At 35.2% G+C, this 16,754-nt stretch overlaps 1 protein-coding gene across 3 annotated transcripts in view; it reads right to left on the reverse strand.

The window, feature by feature from the left end:
- LOC129790657 (homeobox protein prospero) overlaps positions 1-15,631 on the reverse strand; it is a 205,145-nt gene extending 189,514 nt beyond the window's left edge. For 2 of the 3 annotated variants that reach the window (XM_055828277.1, XM_055828271.1), the window contains exon 1: positions 15,515-15,623. The gene's annotated coding sequence lies outside the window, so the exon portion shown is untranslated. Of the gene's footprint in view, positions 1-15,514 lie in introns of all 3 variants that reach the window. The other variant, XM_055828274.1, reaches the window with a different exon arrangement.
- Between the last annotated feature and the right edge of the window lie 1,123 nt (positions 15,632-16,754).

The raw sequence follows: 16,754 nt of genomic DNA on the forward strand, positions 1-16,754 counted from the left end.
TTCCTCAAAATTTGCCCATCCTCAATTTTCAGTCAATTTCACATTTCACTGACAAAGAAAGAATCACAGCCTGTAAGTTTTACTTACCGTTCTTTCGCTTTATACTGTTCCTTTTTAACACTGGTGGACGAAACTGGCAATTGCTGCCAATTCGAGTTTTTTAAGCTGTCATAGATTACTATTCAACTTATCTTGAAAAATTCTACATCTATGTGAAGGCTTTTTTTCAAATACAGAAATTCGTCGAGAGAAAATCTGGAAAAACGTTTTCTTTAAAATAGAAAATTTAGTTCAAAGTTTGAGGTTAGAAATTCGTGTCATCGGAAGTGTTAACAAGGGAAGGTTATACATTTAAGAGCGCGGAATGGCTTGAAATTTTCACCAAATATTCTTTACAATGTATAAAAACCCTGTGCCAAGGCTTTTTTTCTACAGATCCGTAGTTTAATAGTTATAATTAATTAAATTTTCCCATATAAAAGTCATTTTGGGAGAGCAAAGCGCTCGAGAAAAACGCAAGAGAGAGAACTGCGCGCGCGTCTGTGTGAGTGAGTAGTGGTAAGTAGCGAGCGCACGGGCAAAGAACTGCTCACCACTACTCACTCACACAGACGCGCGCGCAGTTCTCTCTCTTGCGTTTTTCTCGAGCGCTTTGCTCTCCCAAAATGACTTTTATATGGGAAAATTTAATTAATTATAACTATTAAACTACGGATCTGTAGAAAAAAAGCCTTGGCACAGGGTTTTTATACATTGTAAAGAATATTTGGTGAAAATTTCAAGCCATTCCGCGCTCTTAAATGTATAACCTTCCCTTGTAAGATCTTTCTGATGTGTCTTCTGGAACAACAAATTCTTTTTTTTTATATTGAACGACAATAGAACGATTTAAAAAGATTAACTATCAACATCTTATGACAACTTCTAAGTTGTAAGAAAATAAATGATTTTTTTGAACAAAATCAGCCTCAATTTAAAAAGAATTAAAAAGCTTCCATTATAACAAAGAATGTATGTATAATTATGAAAGTTTCACATCACCACTAAATGTTATTGATAAATGAAATTTAACAAAAAAACAACAGAATATACAATAAGCTTCAATTTCATTTAATGATTTAAAGGTTTTTGTGAATTAAAATATTCATCTCTTTAAAAACCATTATTTTATACGAATTACAAATTGCATTTGTTCGATAAGTTTATTTATCTACATTATGCATATAGGTAATACTATGTATATGGGTAGGTGCATGTGAATGAAAATTTTGTGAAAATTATTCATCTGAATAATTAACTAAATTTCTAACTATAAATTTTGGAGTTGTGGTTGCCTCAAGCACTGGTCAGTACATTTTGGGTAGTGATGCACGTAAGTTGCCTGGAGATGGTCAGCTTTGTACATTTAACTCCGTCAAGCGTATAGTATGAGAATAAACCGTATACTTCATATATGATGAATTATATTAAGTTGCATATTTCATATATTTCTGCTGCTGAAACTATGGTAGTTAGTGACAATGTTGCTGAGAGACACAGGAAGAGGGTTCATGTGTGGGAGGGGGGGTGGATGGGTACTGTGTGTGGTACCACATCACATGAACTCCAAATCACACACATATAGGATTTAGAGAGTTGCCCCCACAGTGGGTGGTGCGGGTGGTGGGCTTCCTAGATGCATACGGAGGAGAGACCAAAGTGCCGAAAGGGGAGATTCAAAATAAGTTGCACAAAGTGCTCTTCTGGTTACCACCGCCCCCAAGCAACAACGACCAACAATGGCGCTCTGGTTATTTCCGAAGCTTCTCTGTTGCTCTCTACCACCTCTTGCCGCTCTGCACAGACAAGCCCCGAGAACACTGCTGGTGTGCTCTTAATTTATAGATTGACGAAAATTTGATTCGAATTTTAAGTCATACCAGATTTTCTCCTCTGCAAGAGGAATGGGGAAAGGGAGCGCGGGTGGCAATGATTAAGGGTGCATTTGGTGTTTGGGATGAAAAAGCTTTAGAGAGGAGGAAACTAACACAGAGGAATTATTTGCTAGAGTTGCCAAAATGTATGAAAGTGCTGGAGCAAGATAAATTAGATTGTAAATCCGTTTTTGTCCACACCCCACACTATCATTGACTCTCCTCTAGGGGGGGGGGGTGCCACGGGGATGAAGGCAATATTCTCTGAGATATTTCCAATTTATCCCGTCTAGACTGCATATAAATTAAATTAAATCGCATTACGATAGAAATTCAATTGGGGACATTTTGGGCTTCTCAATTTTCTCGCACCCTAAGCCATTTATGTACACACATACCTCGTATCCTTAACCAATTCTTCCCCCACAACTGCAATACACACCCCAAATAATAGATGGTACCAAGTGAAGTGAAACCGACCAATAAACCAAAGCGTGTTATAAATTACATCTTGAATTATGAACATTCACGAACATTTGGCATACCAAAAAGGAATCTCTAAAGTCTACACTGATTGAAATCAACGTGATAGTAATTTAAAATATGAAAAAATAAAAAAAAAAATAAAGGATTCTCTTTTACGTCAGAGGTCATCTTTGGAATTTCAATGAAGTTTGAATTTTTTTAAATAATTTTTTATCTTAACTTTTGTATTATTAAAAATTCTTATGCTCATTTTTTAAGTTAGTCCTGGCTATATAGGTCCTGATGAAACACAAGACCTATAGCTAGCTAGATAGCTAGTTAGTCTTATTATTGAGAGTTATAATCAGTTTCTTCAGTATTTTTAAAATATTTTTTCATATATATATTTTTTTTAATTAACTTTGTAGGTATCTACTTCTATTTACGACATGGGCAAAAATCTATTCTAGGGAGTGTCTTGGAAAACAAACTTAGACTTTTTTTTAATATTATTTAATAAACTCTAACAGAATTGGAAAAAAACAAGAACCAAGAAGTCAATGTTAACGTTTAACATTTACTTTCAACATTTAACGAAGCTCATTGAAGTTAACGTTTGACATTTATTTCCTAACGTTTAGCGTATCTTTAAAACGTCATTAAAAGTCCATCATAGAACCCTGTTTGAGATTTATGTTCTAACGTTTTCTTTCAAATGTTTTTTATGTTTTTTCTAACAATTTTTTTTTTAAATAATTTTTAATTTTTTTCATGTAAGTTTTATTTTTTAGATTATTAGCCTTGAATATCCTTTTACATCTAAGAAAAGTGCCCAAAATATTTAGTGTGTTTTATCATCTAAACATACTCTACTGAGTTATGCCACGGATTAATCATTGAAATCATTTTTAATCTCTTGTTATCTATTCTTGTCAATTCTCATTCTTTTCTTGGAAAATAAAAAAAAATCATCAAGAAATTTTCCCAAACGATTTTTATCAGTGTTGGATACATTTTATGGATGCAAATACATATATATTGTGTGCTATATAGATGTGAATTTTCAGTCTTTTTGTCGTCATGACCATCCACCACCCTCAATGCTGTGGAGAATTAATGAAAGTTCTCAGCCCCCCATGCTACTCTCTCCCATCGAATATGGAGTCGCCAGCTATCCGCCTATTTTCCTAACGACATCTATTTTCCTAGCTTTCCGTGTCACCCGTCCTTGCGTCGCAGCCCTTTTTGTGTGGGAGTATGGGGAGGTGTAGTGCAAAGTCGCCCCTTATCCCCAACCCCTCCCACCCTCAACAACCGCCTTTGGGTTTTTCAACATGGCCAAAGCCACACTGGTGTCCAATTCCCTTCCCGATTCTCTTCATTTTCCATAAGGGTGAACGATAACTGGTCGTCGTTCTGAAGCTATATATACGAGAGACTAGTTCAGAGAACCATTCGTTACCACTACCTACATATATGAAATTCAGAGAAGGGTTGTTATGTACCTATATATGTGCTACATCTATGCAACTTTTGCACAATGCTGCTCATCAAAGGCACTGAAAATTTTAACTCTTCGTTTTTACGAGAGACGTACATATCTATTCTCCCCAATCTTTATGTAATTTAATAATAAATTTGGAAATAGTAGAGGGTAGTTTACTGATTATGATATTCCAGTGAAGTTGATTACTTTTACATTACCTTCCCCCACGATCTATCGCTTAGATTGAAAATCTTTTTATTTCTTTTAAATAAAATAACACAGTATGAATAAGTTAATGTGAAAGCTTTCTCAAGAAATCAATTAAGAACTTTGATAAGCTCTCTCGAAGCTACAATTGCGCTTCAACTAAGTTCTGAGAAAAAGACAAGGGTGACAAATTGAAATTCTGCTGAAATTACTAATTTATAGTTTTGTGAAAAGTGGTCACCCCCGTGAACCTTGAAGTTTCTGTGAGTGTGAAAAACCATTCTCATGGAATTGTGGAGATTTTAGGGGAGAAATGTGTGATGTGTTAGGAACAGAACAAAAAGTTTGTCAAATGCCAGATTTTCTAACATGCTAAATCCCATAAATGGATGCAACCACATTTGGAAACTAAAGTCACAAACTATACGGAACCAACGTACAAAAGTTTCACATATAGTTTCTATGAGGTCTTTTTTTTTCAACAGTTTGTGAATACCTAACCTCTTCTCTTTGGGGGATCTGGGGATGGTGGTGGTGGTGGTGGTGGAAGGATACGTCAGAGGATCATCTACTTTTGCAGAAATGTGAGAGTATTCGCACCGAGAGAGAGAGGTGTCCTCTTGAAAGTTGCACAGAAACTCAGCCCCCGCACATATCCTCATCATCACTCCCATCTATATTCTAATCAAGTGATAGAGCTCTCATACTTCCGAGCTGGAGGATGGGAAATTGTGAGAAAACATCCCACCAGCAATGAGATGGTTGAGTGATGAAAATTTTCACATGAGAAGTGGCCTTTTGAATTAAAATCTCACATCGTAGTCCAAATATGCATTTTCTATTTTCACCATCTCTGACTTCTGCCCACTTCCGCTCTGTTCAGGACACAAAAGGCTATATAGTATAGGGTGGGGGGAAGTTCTCCATATATGGGAAAAGTCAGAAAACCAGCTTGGACAGAATAGTCGAATGGCATTAGTATAACTCACAGTAGCACCCCTAGAGTTGGTTATATTTTGGGTTTTGCAAATGCTGAAAGATTCCAGAGAAGCTGCCACAGTAGCTATATATACATACGTGCCAGCCTGCATTCCCATCCACAAATGAACAAAATCCGTAGCTCCACCATTTTCATGTTTCACCCACCCACCATTCATTCCATCTGCATCCCCATACGACCCCCCACAATTTGCCCAACCTCCTACTGCTTTAACAACTCATGTTGCACTATCAAGAGCGCTCTGGCACATAGTGTTGGAGGTTAGGTGAGAGGAGAAAACGATGCTGGCAATGGATAAAGAAGTATAGAGGAGTGCTAGAACACCTTTTCACATATCACACATTATATACATAATGTACACATAGGTATAATTCCCTACAGCGATAATAGGATTCTCATGTGATAACTTCTCCCATCATCCCCGCCCCCCAACATTTCCACATTCTACAATTTTAATCTTATCAACATGGAAAATATAATTGCATTTATTGAAAGTGCACTAACGATTTCTATGTGCGCCTTTCTATAAAGGTAGCTACTAGCTCTCAGAAAGTTTTGTACAAAATGTGTGGATTACCTTTTTGCATATACTATAGGGTCAGAAATAATTCAATTACCTTCCATAGAGCAATGGACGTACATATATGATCAATTTCATACACGGAAATGAGTTTAGCTTAGAAATATAAAGCAAGACTATGTACAGAATGATTGAGCAAAAGAATAATTTTTAAATCATTTTGGCTTAATAAGAATTCTAGAAAAAAATCATTAGAATTTAAATTTTAAAATAAAAAAGAAAATATTAGAAAATCGCAAAAGAATAAAATTAATTTCAAATTGATTTTTTTTTAATTTTATTAGCACTTGAAAAGGACCCCCCCCCCCCGCAGAATAGGAAACTAGAAAGCGGTAGAGGTTGAAAAAAATAACCATTTTTGGGCTCTATTCAGCGACCAAGAAACTCTTGAAATCTTAAAAATTTGTACTGAAAAATTAAGATTTCAAGCCAATTTCAAGAGTTTCTTGGTCACTGAATAAGGCCCAATTATGGCCAATTTCAGCGTAAAAATCTTTTTTTTTTTTTCTTTAATTGACGATTACCATAAAAGTAGTATAAAACGCTCTTAAAAGGATCTCACTTTTATCATAAAATTTTTCACGTTAAACACCAATTTTTATTTTATAGTAAATAAGGAAATTCTTTTATCTTTTGTGGTACCCCCGCTGGCCCCAGGGGTGGGTTTAGCTAATTAAAACACTTATTTATATAGATAATTCACTCTGCCTCTTTATTGTGCACTCTACACATAACCCTTCACCTGACACATCTATCTATCTCCCTCACTCCCAACACCCAGATCACCACATCTTTCATGATGAATACCAAAATGACATTTTGGGCCTTATTCAGCGACCAAGAAACCCTTGAAATTCGCTTGAAATTTTGAAATTTCAGTACAAAATTCAAAGATTTCAAGGGTTTCTTGGTCGCTGAATTAGGCCCTTTATCGTAAAAATATTAGAAAGTTTTTAAACTGAATTTTACTCTATCCCCTTTAGGTCCATTGGGCCATACGTTGACCCAAAGACTCGATTTTGAAAATGTTTTATTTTGTATAGATTTTATGAATATTGAGTCCAAATTAGTACAAGACTATGTCCTTACAATCCCTGATCAGTTTTTGACCACGAAAGGATACCCCCAAGGACTCACAGGATCAGGAAGAACGGAAAAAAACCGTAAATTGAGTTGGTTTTTTTTTATCAAAAATGTCTTACAGTGGACCCCAGTACAACGACCACTTGGTTATACTACTCTCGCGCATTGAAAATAATGAGTGTGAAGAGTACATCCGAGTGGTCGTTGTACTGGGGTCCCACTGTATTTAAGCTCAAAAGAACCCCTAAAAATTACTTTTAGTTTAATCAGCTCGCTAAAGGGTTATGATAACTTTTTAAAAGAATTTTGAAAAGAAAAAAAAAGATTGGTTATTCGTGAGAAAAATTATTTTAATGTCTGAAGAATTTCTTCGAAAAAGCGAGAAAGGAAGGAAGGCAAGAAAAACCCAACGCTTTTTACAATCAGCGACGGTTCGAATAATTAATATTCATTCTCAGGCTCTAGGAATAAATTAGGAATATTCCTAGAGCCTGAGGATTTATATAAATTATTCGAAACGTCGCTGATTGCAAAAAGCGTTGCGTTTTTTCTTGCTTTCCCTCTCTTGACCGCTTTTCCGAGGAAATTCTTTAGTCAAAATTACCACGATTGGTAAAATTTCTCATAATCTATTTTAATATATTTTTTATAATATTTTCAAGGCGCCTTATTATTCTACTTCTGTTATAAATGATTATTTAAAATTATTAATTCAGCAATTATATAAATAAGAATATAAAGTTCTGATAACCTATCAGTGCTATCAGTTCAATTTACTGACCAATGCAATACTTGCTAGATTTACTTTATAGATAGAAAATTAAATTTTCACAATCATCGATGGAAAAAGTTTTGCCGTATAATTCTCATTAATAATTTTTCACAACAACTTCGATACTAAAACCGAACAATTTTCCATGCAATCCAATCCACATTGCGTGCCATCTTTTATCTCGGTAATGTATCACAATTGTAAAATATGCTATACACAAAGTACTCGATGTGAGATGAATGTGGGAAGATATATGTAGTGTGTATGACTGAATTTAAATGAATTTTCAAAATGCCTTCAATTGTCATTTTGACTGCAAATTGGATCATTTTGGGAGTGAATTTGTGCCTTTCTGCCTCAATTGATTCCACCTAATTCGGCATGATATTAATTCATATGCAGAAAAAGAGAGAGAGAATTTGCATTTGGTGAGGAAATAGCTTGGAAAATGGGAAAATGGTGTTTTTTCCTCTCTTCTTGTTGACACCATCAAGCACTCCTGTTATTGTGAGATAAACAATATTCTAATGGATTCCCCGTGAGAAGGGGAATGGGGTGGAGTGGGGGGGGGGGCAGGAGAGGTTGTCAAGAGAGATAGTAGTGGCAAAACACTCCGAAGACAGTGATAAATGAATTAAAATAAAACATCCATGGGTGGAAAAGCATTCTCTATGTATATATTGCTGATCCTGCCGGTAAAAGGAAAAACGTAATGCAAGACGAAGAGGAGGGAGAAAAAAAACAATTATTTGTCCACCATTTCAGCTTGAATACATCTATAAATTTTATTTTCATACACACTGTGAGACAGCAATGAAATATACTTTTGTGCGAGTATTTTATTTTAATTGTACAAAGTGCAGATGCTGAAATTTCCATCTCATTACTCCATGGATATGCCATCCTTCGGGGTGGGAGGTGGTACACACAACACTTCTCCACAATGGATGGTGTATGTTTCCATTCCGAAGTAATACGTCGGTGGGCGTGGGGGCAATGCGATGTACAAATTTAAAATGAAAACAACAAAAGCAAGAGCACAGCAAAACATTTTCCATTTGCAAAGTACAACAATGTTGGGAATTTTGCACTATACTCTCTTTCCTTACATTTTCACCACCATCCACCTCGGTATACTCTTGTACTCCCACGGGAGGGGTGTGCTACGCGGGGGATGATGATGGCGACAGCAACAGAAAAGCTCAGGAGCTTTTAAATGTTCTCCCCAACCCCCAAAGGGCAAAAGACTCCACCCATCACTTCAGAGCTGTATATACGATCTCTCTGACCACCGGAGAAACATGACAAAGGGAAAATGTAAGAATTTTTCTAGAAGATGACAACAGGGTGAGTTCCCCAATGGGCAAGCAGTTGAAGAGGCTAACAACTTTCACGTTTAACAGCAAATTTTTCAAAGAGAATGGGAATATATTTTCAACATAATCTCTGAGAATATTTTTAATTTTTTGATAGTGAAAATCAATAAATAAGATCCCATTAATCCCAGAATTTTTGAAGAAAATTGCCTAATCAAATCATATTAATAAATTTTGTATCTTTGAATTTATTTATTTTTATTATTTCAACACTTTTATTTGAATAATTTAGAGAGCTACAGTTAAGGCTGATCTATACGTTGAATGAAACTTGAATGATTTTTACTTCAATTTTCATGAAAAAGTACATACACTCATAAGATTATCAAAAGTTAATCGAAAATACTTCGAGTTTACAGACTTATCTTATTAAATATTCTTCTGGCTAAAACTTACTAAGCTTTCCAAGTAAGTAAAGAGATAGCCCATAATCTACTTTTTGTCATTCCTTCTTTAGGAAAATACTTAACATTAAATGCTTAAAACTCTAATATCAAAAGACATTAAGGCTAAATATTAGTAGCTCTCTTCTGATCCAATCTAAATTAGGATCAGAAGTTAATTGAAATTTGTGCGAGGTCTAACTTCGAAATTATCTAGAAAAGTCAATTCTAAAAGTTAAAAGTTCTAAAACTCTTTCTTTAACCGAATCTTTTCGACTTTTGTGAAGAATGCCAACCTTTTATGTCTTTTTATGCACTCAAAGTCGATAAATTAAACTAAACATAGACAAATCCTGGTAAAGATTTATCTGAAACTTGGCGTTAAGTTTCAATCATTTTAAATATTCATATTGCAGAAATCAGCAGTATTTCAATTAAAAAACTTCGACAAATTCAACTTTTTTTTAACCCCGATCATACGTATTTAGAATTATTTAAAAAGAAAACTTACCATCCTCATAAAAAGCCTAAAAATCTTAAAATGTTAAAATGATTTAAAAAAAAGATTTTCAAAAAATTTCCTTAAATAAAATTATATATAAAATTATATAATACTGATAATGGACATCTGTAACATGAAAATTATTAGCCTCTTCGGCAGAGCATTTCAGTGTTTACACAGAAATTTAATTATTGCGTTATGTTCCCATTTTCATCCCTTTCTAAAACAAAGTTCTTGGGGGATAATTGAAATTTTTCTACCCACCCAACTATCCCTCATCTTTTGCACCTTTGCATCAGCAGCCCCTCATTTTGGGGAGATGAGAATCCCCCCATTTTGGGGCGTGGAACAAGGCAAGTGATGAATTATTCTCATTAAGATGGCGTTTGCACAGAGGATGCTTTCAAAATTGAACTTCCTAGACAACTCCTGAGGGAAGCACAATATGTATGTACATATATGTGTGGAAAAGTTGTCTATGCGGGGAGTTATTGCAAAATATACAAGGAGAAGTTTATGCGCCATAGAGGGAAAAACGGAAAACTCGTAACCACCCTTTATTAAACTTTGTTTTATTTGTTTAATCAAAAGTTTGAGCTTTAGTTGGTGAACTCATTTCTCTCTCCGGTCTTCCACCCCCACCCTTGCCGCTCAACGTAGAGGTGAGTTCGGGGTCTTTTCCTTTGAAACTCACGATGCTTTGATGGTGAGGAAGGAGGGGGTCGTGCGGGGAGGTGGGCTTGGGGGGATACGAGGAGATGGTTGTATGCTGGAGACGACCATCTCATGAGTGGGTTGAACTTCGTCGTGATACGGTGAAAAGGGCGTCCTATATCGTTGAAGAGTGGACAGAATTGGTCAAAAGCTCAACCAGAATGGGGTGGGGGGAGTTGGGTGTAGATTCAAAGTAAAGCATCGTGCAGGAGCTTAGCAAATAGCTGAGTGGGTGGAAAGATTGTTTGAATTTATAATATTTCAAATGGGCCAGACAGTTCAACTACAGAGGAATTTGTGAATGCTCCAGCGATGGGGGGATGGTGTGAATAGAGAAGAATTGTGAATAACATAAAGAGGGAAATGACGGTGATTTATTGAGCGAGCATACCTTCAGTCAAAATGAATGGGTTGCGATGTTCCAGAAGACGATGTCATAAAATTTTCATGATATTTACAAAACAGTCTGAGCAATTTAATCATTGATTTTTTTTTAATAAAACACGCCTGAGTAAATTTTATAAATAATAATTTAACACGAAGGGACTTTGATGTTTCATCCCTTGAAGTTTTTTTTTATTAAAAATTGACCAGGCATGATAATTATTCATCAATATTTAATTTTATTGAATTGAAGGTTATTTAATGAAATTTAATCTCAATACTTACCTGCTAAAGGTAAATTTTTATAAAATCTTTAAAACTGTGATTCTTAACCATTGGAGGATCGATGATTAACCTCAAAACTTTGACCCTAATATTCTCTCACAAATTAAGTGTTTTCCAAGTGTTCTCTCGACAAACTTGAAGTAATTAAATTTCTCTAAGCATAAATGTAAAATTTATCGCGAAATGTTAAACAGATTTTAATTCTTAGGCTATTGAAAAAATTCGAATTGACCACTTTGGCCAGCAAAATCCTCCAAGGGTTGAAAAATATATTCGCCCCTTGCAGTTTCACTTCTAATAAATTTTACATAATTTCTTACCACAGAAATTCAAAAATTCTTCAAATAAGTATAATTTCGTTAAATCTTCTCTTCATTTCAAAATTCAATATAATCAACTCTGCATCTCAACGTAGTCCCTTCACGTTTATTATCATGGGAGACACTGTACCCTGACTTGCGAATAGGAGATAGATAAATCCGGAGAAAACACCCCCATGTGAGTGGAATGAAAGAAAAGGGGTTGAAAACTCCCTCTTGTGTGGAAAAATGGTGGTGAAATGGGGTTGTCGCCCTGAGTTTGAATTGAAATTAATTAGACGGATATGTTGGGATTCACGTTCATTAGAATCAAGTAAGGCAAAAGTCATTACTGCTTAATGTTCTGAAATTTCATTTCTCATTCCAAAAAGGCGTCCAACACTTTCACCCTTTAGTGTAGCGCACTAATGGTCCTATCAGATGCAGTAGTAAGGGATTGGTAAGGGTGGTGAAAGTACCATCGCAAGGCTGAAAATCTCATCAATATTCAAGGAATTCTATTCAATGTTTCTTCAAATTTTCAACCCTTCCAAACTTCTAGATGTTTTGTCTACGCCCTAAAAATTTCTAAATGACATGAAGGACTGGGAATAAGGGTTGGAAATTACCGAATTGTTCTGGGTGTAGTCCAAATTGCAGAATAATTCTCATATAGAACAAATATTGAGGAAATAATTTTTAATGTACGGGAGGGAGGTCTCCACTGAAGGTTTAATCTCCTGCCATTATTCCCTTCCCATTTGAATCTCTTGACGCATACCATTATTCCCCATGGGGGCGGAAGTGTATAAATGGGGATGGTTGATGATTATATAGACGAGTATATTTAAGCTTCAAGTGTTGAGCTTTATGAATCGTAAAGATTTTAGATGTTGTTTGCCTTCATGACCATTGAATGGTCTGAGGATTGAAATTAATTTCATCTCCATTTCTCTTCGTAGCTCTGTGTGCACTCATTTGTGAAATTTCCCTTTTTCTTTTTCTTCTTTACTATCTCATTTTATATTTTTACAATAAAAATATTATTGAAAATTCCCATTGAAAATTTTCTTTTTATGATTTCAATGCAATTCATTCAGATTTTCTTTCAAATGAATAAATTATTGAATTTTCTTCAAATTCCTTTTTAATTTTATTTTTGTTTTTTTAAAGGTCAATTATTTTAATATGAAACAGAATTTAAAAAAAAATGTTTGTTAAATTACAGTCAAAGAAAATAAAAGAAAACTGAATTATGTAGGTATATTTTACTATTTAAAAAACCTTTAAAATTAAAATCTTTAAAATATCTTCCATATTCTTTCTCCAATATCTTATTTTTTTAATAGCTACAAATGATTTTTTTCCTGCTAAAATATTTTCTTTAAAAAATCCGATACTTCTTACTCAGAATATGCAGATCTGATTAAAAATAAATAAATATTTGAGCATCTACTTTTTATTAAAAGATAAACTTTCAACTCAATTTAACCTCATCCCAATTATATGCAAAATATATCTATGTAAGTACATAATTTGCAAACAATGATTGCATTAATAAAACACCCAGAAACTTTTATCTGAAGTGTGGTAAATATCAGTTTTATCATTGAGTAATATTTTAGTTTACGTAAGCACATCCTTTCTCTCTCCCGTATATATTTATGTTTTGAAAAGCATAATAAATATTTTCCCTATTTTCCAAATTATACTAACCCCAGGTATAAACATAAAGTGGCAAGAGAGAACTTTTCTCTGTAGAAAATTTATTAATTTTCCGGGAAAACTTTTGCCCTCCCTGCCACAGTTGAGGATACACAAAAAGCTCCTGTACGATATAGGGGATATGGGGAGAAGGAACGAGGACTCATTAAGCGTTATTATTCAGTCACTCCTGTGTTTATTTTTCCCTTCAATTTTCAAACTATAATATTATACGTTAGTTTTATGAGAGATGTATGGTTTATTTGCAAACATATACGCAAAACTTTTCGCAATGTTTGGTACAGTGAATGATATGAGAAGATGAAATAAATCCCTAATGGAGCCTTTGTACACCCCCCTCCCCCCACAACCCCCTTTATTGCATTAAAATAAACTTTCCGTATTCCACGAAAAATAAGGATTTTATTCTACCGACGGCATCGTAGTCAATGCAACCCTCTTACATGGAAAACTCCTGCATTGGACGAACTTGAATTTTCATTTTTGTTCAATGAACTCTCTTTAGTGTGGATGAAAAAAATGTAACTCAAACAATAATACATAATGACCTTTAAATAAATTATACATAATAAAGTCAGAGTGTGAAAAAATCCGCTTTTGCTAGAAAAAAAAGCGGTCATGCTTTGTTGGAAAAAAATCACATAATTTGCGCATGAGCGCGAAAAGATGAAAAAATAATCGAAAAGAGGTGGTTGGAAAAAAAAAGTTTTTCATTTTTTAAATCGATGAAAAAAATTATTAGAAATGTGTTTTTTATTTTCTTTGATATTTTGTGATTTAGAACAAAATGATGGCATTCTTGGGATGTGTTTGATGCTCCATTTTGTGCTACAACCACCCCCTATTTCTCAGAATGGAGTCTCTAAGGGTGCACACACACACATTCCATGGCTTTTTCCTCATTTTCCACCACAGTTGGAAAATTCACCGTCATAAAATACCCAATAATCGTTTCTGCGCAAAAGCCGCCCAGGACGAATACAAGCAAACGGCAGGGTGGCATCGTATATGTCCTCAATATTTGTGCAGAAAATTCATGTATTTGAGAAAGGTTTCACAAGGCGCCAAAGGGATGGAAATGTGAATAATTTTCTACGGAGAATTTTGATGTTTTTCTGCATTTTTTTGCGTTGAAAATGACTATTTGTGTGATAAATTTGCACAACATTTCCCTTTCGTGTTTAAAAATAATTTCTCTGTTCATTTTTGCACGCAGACGTATGGCTAAAGTCTAAGGAGAATGTGTTGTAGGGAATATAAGGGGGATGAGAAGACGCTATAGAGATGCTGTGGAAAAGTTGAAGGGTTAACAAGTCCCCAAAAATAACGATTGTCTGCGCAAGAGAACTGCGCGATGAATATCTCGCTTCTTCCCCCAAGTTTTTGTACCCTTCTCACATAAAAAAATCCTGTTTTCTCGAGACAAAAATTCTAACAATTCATCTTTGTCTTTTCTTTGCAGGAAAACAAGTTGGAAAACCGCAGCCTCCCCTCCTGATTGGACACAATGTAAATATCTCGAGGAAATATCAATTGCAAATAACTTCAAGACCAAATGTGCTTTTGCTACTGAGGAGCCGCTACAAAATGCTTTTATTTGCTAAATAAATAGATATTTCTTGCTTTTGTATTTCATTGATCCACTTGGCAGAATGCATGGCTTCTAGAACAATAAATTGCCTCCATAGACTGCAGCTTATGATTGATGTTGAAGTTTGATATAATATAGAGAGAAAATCAGTCTGTTTGGCACTTTGTGCCATTTTAGATGTTTGTTGGGTGTAGCGGGTGGAAACAGAAAAATATATAATGCAAATATATCTTTGTGAAATTCTATATAATGAATGTGAAAAGTCAACCTTATGCCCATTATATCGGGAATGATAATCATTAACATCCTATATCATATTTGGTGCACTACACAGCAGGGCAACCCTACCACCACCACCACGAATCACCCCCAAGCTCACACCCCTGACGACCATATTTATAATCAAATCACTGTGGCTATAGGTAAATCACTATAGAATTCACTCACTCTCACCCACACCACGGGGGCAGCTCCCCCCCTTTTACATCGTAATATACGTGCTAAATGATATTGTGAATTAACACAACAATTAACAATCAATTAGGGGTTGTTTGTATCTCAATCAATTAAATCCCCAAATCATGTTGTTGCCTTGCCAAAAGGGGAGCGTCTTGACTCACAAGATGCTGGCGCACCCTCCCGGGGGGTGAACCTCCACCCCCCACAATGTCAAATTTTCTCCATTTCATCACCACAATCACAGCAAATGTAAATATTTTGGATATTTTTTAAATAAAAAAAAAACTTACCAAAGAAGCCTCGAGCAGAAAGCATGACGCACCAGACACATCACACTGGGACAAAAATTTTTTCGCACTGAAAAACCTAAAAACGAAATGCAGTTATCAAAGTCCTAGGCTAATGCTTCCTCGCTGGCGCAAAAATTGAACGTCGCGGATTTTTCCCAACCGACCACCAATACATGTGGCAGTAGTTATTTTCCAATAGCCCCTTCGTACACGTGTGCCCGGTATACCGGCCATCCACCCCCCCAAAGCTCCCCCTGTGCCCATTGCATACACACACACAACCACCCGCTGCTCCAGCTTTTTCGCGTGCTTTTGCCACCCATACACACACACCAAAGAACAAGGACCTCCGCAATACACACCAAAGGACCGATGCTGAGAGGAAAAATGGCAGGATTCCGGCATGGATTTTAATGGGAAAAAGCAAGCTTTGCTGTGCAGCACCATCTCGGGGAAAGCGGTTGAACTTTAACCCCGGGAAAAAAAGGGTTGAAGACTCAACCCGACTTTCGATGGTATAGCAAAAAAACAATGTCCCTGTAATCGTGAATTTTAACATAAAGTAAATTAAATATTTATTATTATTATTTAAATGAAATTGCAAGAGAGGGGGATGAAAATTTTCACACGTTCCACCTTGCTTTCCACTTTCATTCTGCATTTAAAATTCGTTGAAAGGTGGGAAAGTGAGCAAATTGTGAGGAATAAAAAGTATTTTTAGTGTTTTTTTTTTATGTGCAAGCTATCAAAAAATTATGTTGTAAATATTTCAGAAAATAGATAAATATGTAGATAGATAGATTCGTTTATTATTGCTCAAAGAATTATCGTATAAAAAAAAACCATCGGGAAAAGCGGGGCTAAGACGTTAAACAAGAACTTATGAAAAGCTCAAAATAGAGAGAAAAATTATCTGAGAGAAAGTTGTAAAGTAGAAAATTTACTATAGATAGGACTGACCTTGTGTCTATTTGCTACATCTTAGAGAAATATGTTAATTGAACCCTTTCGCGTCTACATGAAACATTGAAACATGAGCTCTTTTTATCACGATATTTATTATCTAGATGCTTTTAGAGGACTTTTCTCAGTCAGAACGTCTTCTTTAGCTTCTTTTGTGTGAATTTGATGCATTTGTAACTTGGAAAAAACAAATAAAATTCATAAATAATTGGCAAAATAAAATGTTTCACGTTTGGGTCAGTGTGACCCGAAAAAACGCAAAAAGGTTAAGCTTTTC

The sequence above is a fragment of the Lutzomyia longipalpis genome, chromosome 2 (assembly GCF_024334085.1).
Source record: "Lutzomyia longipalpis isolate SR_M1_2022 chromosome 2, ASM2433408v1".
In the NCBI taxonomy this organism is placed as follows: domain Eukaryota; kingdom Metazoa; phylum Arthropoda; class Insecta; order Diptera; family Psychodidae; genus Lutzomyia; species Lutzomyia longipalpis.